This window comes from Triticum aestivum, chromosome 3B, assembly GCF_018294505.1.
Source record: "Triticum aestivum cultivar Chinese Spring chromosome 3B, IWGSC CS RefSeq v2.1, whole genome shotgun sequence".
Classification (NCBI taxonomy): Eukaryota; Viridiplantae; Streptophyta; class Magnoliopsida; order Poales; family Poaceae; genus Triticum; species Triticum aestivum.
Genome location: NC_057801.1, coordinates 71828572 through 71834225, shown reverse-complemented (window position 1 = coordinate 71834225; position 5654 = coordinate 71828572). Strand labels below are relative to the sequence as shown.

Here is a 5654-nt window from a genome sequence, read left to right as displayed (position 1 = left end):
CAACTCTTGTTGATCCTATCTAATACATGGACCTATTCGGCATTGAATAAGCCTACTGAATTAGCCGACCTCTCAAGACAAGCTGGCATTACAAGCATGGTCATACTGTAATAGTAAAACCACCTTGAAGCATTTCAGCAAAAGATGCAATGGTTTCAGAATAAACTGTGTTTGGCCTAAAATGGGAGCACCTCTAGTCCTCTAGGCCAAGATTGTGTAACACAATCTTGTACCACTAGAATGCAGAACACGAAAATAGCTACAAACTAAACTTGAGCATGCTGCACTTACCAAAAGCTAGTTGTCCACAGAGTCAAAATTAAATGGATGAAGCCTTATCATCGGGGTTGGGGAGTCGCCTTATCATCACGATGGGGGGATCGCCGCACAAGCAGCAAGCACGACCCCCATGCCACAGCCTGGACGATCATGGTTGGTGATGCAGCGGTCGCGACCAGCGCCACAAGCCCACAACTGACTATTGGCATGGCTCTCTCTCTTGCACTGGGAGCAGTTTCTCGTGCTCCCCGTCACCTCTCCCAGCTTCATATGCCTCCTCCTCTTCCGATGATGTATTATATTGTATGTCACTGTTTTATGTTTCTGAAAAAAAACTGGAATTGAACTTTAGTTTTCGCTTCCCAATTGCATAAGTAAATGTACTGGCAAATCCACCAGAATAATAAGGGAGTAAACCATTTGTAGAATAAACTCCATATTTAACAATATGGGAGATAGCCTTCATGTATGCATGTCATTATTTTCTTGCTCGTCTAAATGGTGAGAGAAGCGCCAAATATGATGTCTAGGAAATGCGAGCTAGCTACATGATACAAAATCCAAAATCAAAACAAATCTACTACACAAGTACTCCCTCCGTAAACTAATATAATAGAGTTTAGAATACTAAAATAGTAATCTAAATGCTCTTATATTAGTTTACAGAGGGAGTATCTATCAGCTGATTATGTTGAACTTGGAAGTCAAAGATGCAATGCAAAAGTGACAAGAAGCTATTCAGATTGTATTAAAGAGGCATTGCATTTCAAAAAAGGTTCCTAATAGTCAAAACCAAGATAGAAAGGGAAAACTCATTTGTAGAATCGTGCTGACCAAGTGCAAGTGCAGTCCAAAATGGAATATCCAGGTGACAACAATCAATCATAAATAGCGGTGTAAATCTAAAATCAAGCAAAGAATTGTAATGTCTCAACTGGTCTGGTGTCCCAATCATTAGATGCAATATTACCTTTATTTTCATTAGGTTCGCTTTGCTCACATGTCCCCCTTCGCTCATTGAGATGCCAACCATTGTGATTTTGGGTACAAGAGGGTTTGCTTGCAAATCATTGTTCATGATTGAATCGAATCTGTGTACCAAACCAAGAGGACTCAAAAATAGGTGGATAAACACTCCAAATAAATCCTAACCAAACAATAGCAAGATACATTATGATTATAAAACAATTTTTTCTCTAAAAAAATTAACCATGTTTGGTCCAGTATCAAGTAGAACGCCCGTGCGTTGCCACGGGCCAACAAATGGTTTATCACGAGCCCCTCAACTTCAGCTCTTTGATCATTGTGTTACTTCACAATGTTGTCACCCCACTCTAAATTCGTTTTGTGTTCCCTTCAATTCTATAAAATTGTTGAGTCCCATCACCCGTAACAATTGGATCAACAAGTTGCTTGTTGGCTTCAGCTCCACTCATATGAACCCTCCTACGCCACGATTAAAATCACCCATACAAAGGAAAATAGCTAGAGTCGTACGTATCATATGCCCATAATGATTAAGCTGTAGCACTTGTGTTGTTGAATTAGCTATCATAAAAATAATCTGTCTCCACTTTTGTCCACTACAAATCGCATGGAACAAGTTATTCTCACTTGAATTGATGACTCAACTTATCTGTATTCTGTTATGCAAATGATTGCATGCATCGTCGTCCCTCTAGATGGCTAGAGTGTAACACTTCATGACGGAGTATCTAGCCTTTTCATCGACCATTGTGATTCCCAAGCAAGCTTAAGTTTTGAGATCTAATGGGAAATTCAAATTGAAGCACTTCCGAAGAGAAGCGAATGATATGATACAAGAGTTGGCTATATGTTTTTCATTATAAAAATCATCATAATCGTGTCAATGAACCCCCTCACTTTTTTCCATGTAATATCGTAAATAGTGTAATTACTATTGATATGAATAGAGACATAATGGCCTTCCCTAGAAAAAGCAAAACATTACGCACATCCCACTTCAATGCATACCACAACATAGGATGAAAATTGGTCGTAATTAACCTAGCAAAAAGGCATAGGACAACTATATCATATCCAACCTAAAAATAGACATATATTTTGACGGCATAGTGAACTTCATCTCACCACTCAAGGAAGCACATGACATGATAAAGAAAGGCAAAAAAAGGCATTGAAGTAAATGTATATGAACTGGGAGAAATGAGATGGTGAGAATAATCTCAGTTTACACACTATGAAAATGTAAATATCTCAAGAAAAATGGCATATCCAGTTGTTACTCAGCAAGCAGTATGAATAATATTCTTCCAATGTGCACCAATCAAGAAAACATGGGCTCTATTTTGGTAACCCGCAAAACTTAATAAAACCACTTCGCCTTGTTTGATCTTCAACCACATTTACAGTTTGATTTCGTCTGGTCTGACTCACAAAAACATGGACTAATAATTACGCATCACATTTAGAGCTCAATCCATACCTACATCTAGCTGAGTATTGTCTAACAGTTCATGATCTACCATTAGAGAGCATATGTGAAACTTTGAACCAACCACGACTTACCTCAAAGCTACCCACACTTTTCCCTTCTCCATACACATAATTGAGGAAGCGACACTACTTCTCATCAGTTTCACCTTAGTCTCCCGTTGTCGCTCACCTCCTCACCATTGCCGCCTGCGGCCCTAGGAAGTGGATGTGGTGACCTGTAGCAACCAATAACATAACTTTAGGCCTACAAGATATTAAGGAGTCAGCCCTTGACCTACAAGGCTACAGCACGTTCTATCCGAATGAAGCACCCACAACACTTCGCCCTTGCCTCCCTGCCTCGCCCAGCTCCTCCTCCTCCTCGTCGTTGGTCGTCGTGGTAAGGAGGTTGCAACAAGAGAGGCCCTGTTCTTTGGAGGGACAGAGGCGGTGACCTGTGGCGGTGGCTGGGAGAGCTGGAGCATGAGGCGACGGCGACCATTGAGGTGACACGCTTTGGAGGGTTGGAGGCGTAGGTGGTGGAAGACGACCATGGCGTGTCGCGTGCATTATAGATAGCAAGAATCAATGCCATGCCGGTGTTCTTGATAGTATAATGCTACCAGTGCCCTACAAAATGTGGACAAAAGGTAACAGTAAATATTTCTTTTTGTGAAAAATGAAAATAAACTAATGAAACAAACAATGCAGAAACACATTTGCAGTGATGTATAGTAGTTTTTACTTGCAGGAAATATCAAAAAAGAAGTAAACTTCAGTAAAATGTAAACCCACAAATGGAAATCTAGCATTACTTCTACTAATTGACAAGCATCTTGTTTAGTTAACAGGGGCAGGTGTGATTTTGCTCACAGATAGAGCAAAGGTTTAAAAATCTTAAATAACTGCATGCTTTTTTAATCTAGAAAAATCAAGCAAAGCTAATGTGTGAGTATAAGCTATAAGGTTCAAAACTGTTAGCACACGTTTGTAAGATTTGTCAATTTGTTACAATGCTAGCTATTTTTTTAACAGCCATATGCAGATATATACTACAATAAAAAAGCAAAAGCATTCATTTCTTGAACCTGGCGTTGAACTAATGATGTATCTCACAGTACTCCACTTTTGCCTTTGTAAATCCGGGTACATAATCTCGTAGATCATAAATTAACTTAATATACTGCATGCACAGGATACCATCAATTTCAGAATTAAATAAAGCATGTGTCATTATAATTTCCGTTCTGAACGGCAAACCGGTAATATATTTGGAAAGGTCATGAGGAATTGCACCATTGTTCATATTATAGCCATACTTTGCCTAGTGAAAATTATTTCTCATATCATGTGTAAAAACACGTAGAGTATCTAGAGCAGAATGAACAAAATGAAAGATAAATTCCATCATCTAGCAAACTACTTTGACAGAAAGTAAATTAACCAGCTAAAAATGACAGTGAAGACGGATCACTAAGAATCTTACGTGTACCACTCACATCCTTGCTCAGCCCCATGGCCTCCAGCAGCACCATTAGTGTGTGTGTGTCTGTGCGCGCGCGTGTCGCTGGTGCTCCTTCGACGTCTATGCGACGGCTGCAACACAACGGCCATGCCACTGTACACTGCCGCCGCCTCGCTCATTGTTTTCTTCCAGATGCTGCCACCGGCCTCCACTATGCCTCCCCATCTACCCATCCCAATTGCCACAGCGGGATCGCATCAGCTCGCGCCAACAAATGCCCGTGGGCATCCTTCCTCTCCACATGCTTTGGGCCCTGTTTGGGGTACACCCTCATAACCTGCAATATTTCTTGTGCCCAAACTTGCCTGCTGCTACGTTTCACAATGCCCATGATGCCTCCTAATAAGTTGTCCACAAATTTGAAACCATAAATCATTTACTGTAGTATGCATCGCTAGATGAGGTAACCTTGAACCAGCAAATGAAAGCATACCTTCCTGAGAACTCTATTCTCACACTTCTCACACATTTTATGAGACTCGATAAAGCTTTGATCTGAGAATAATATTTAGTTAATACATAGAAACTGTAACTGATGATGAAAGAATCAAGGTGCTGTTAGGTAAATCGAGACAAAAGGGTGATTAGCTAACCTGTGATATTGTTTCCAACAATTAGGATTGAGTCAACCATGTATACATCTCCAGACTCCAGCTACAAGATTCCCTAATCAACGAAGAACCCAATTCAATATACAAGCATCAATTTGCCTGTCTTGTAACATCATAGAAGCTGTCCTGTAGTAAAACGGGAACTTACCATCTCTAGGACGCGGGGCGGCAACCCATGCCGAGCGGCCGCGGCGAGGTGCCGTCATGGTGGTGCTTCGGGGGGACTGCCACTGGCCGTCCTCCTCACCGCCACCCACGAGGACGCGCCAACACCGGTCGTTGCATGTCGTCCTGGGCGGGGCGGTGGTATTGAGTGAGATGGATTGGGGGGAACCACGACCTCCTTTGAGTACTACACTGACCTGGGGTTGCGATGGCGCCGGCTGCGGCGGTCTCGGAGGTTGGGCGGCGGCGGCTGGGAACCCTAGCGAAGGCGGCGGCGGCGGCTGGGAACCCCAGCGATGGCGGCGGCGGCATCCCAAGACCACGCCCTAGGATTTCCTAGATCGAGGAAGCAACTGGATCGAGAGGAAAAAATACGGGCTCAAAACCGGTTTATTTAGTGTGTGCGTAGGGGTGGGGTTGGGGAGGCGACGAAAAAAATCTACGACGGTTAACCTACGAAAAAAACCGAACAAAAGTGATGAGATGAAAATTGACCGGCGGAGACTACCAACTGCTCCATTAGGTGTAGAGACTATAATAACTAAAACGTGCAGTGAAAATCTCCTCCATTTTAAGGGAATAGGTCTCTACACCATATCGTCATCCATGACCTAGCC

General features: G+C 42.3%; 1 long non-coding RNA gene across 4 annotated transcripts in view; it reads right to left on the bottom strand.

Moving 5' to 3' along the window:
* The window catches only part of LOC123068660 (uncharacterized), an 8363-nt gene extending 2935 nt beyond the window's left edge, over positions 1–5428 (bottom strand). For 2 of the 4 annotated variants that reach the window (XR_006431939.1, XR_006431942.1), the window contains exons 1-9: positions 5235–5428; positions 5021–5163; positions 4855–4927; positions 4695–4756; positions 4223–4600; positions 3073–3366; positions 2830–2972; positions 1250–1370; positions 292–614 (exon numbers count right to left, since the gene is read on the bottom strand). This is a non-coding gene — a long non-coding RNA (uncharacterized lncRNA). The remainder of the gene's footprint in view (positions 1–291; positions 615–1249; positions 1371–2829; positions 2973–3072; positions 3367–4222; positions 4601–4694; positions 4757–4854; positions 4928–5020; positions 5164–5234) is intronic. The other 2 variants (XR_006431940.1, XR_006431941.1) reach the window with 2 other exon arrangements.
* Between the last annotated feature and the right edge of the window lie 226 nt (positions 5429–5654).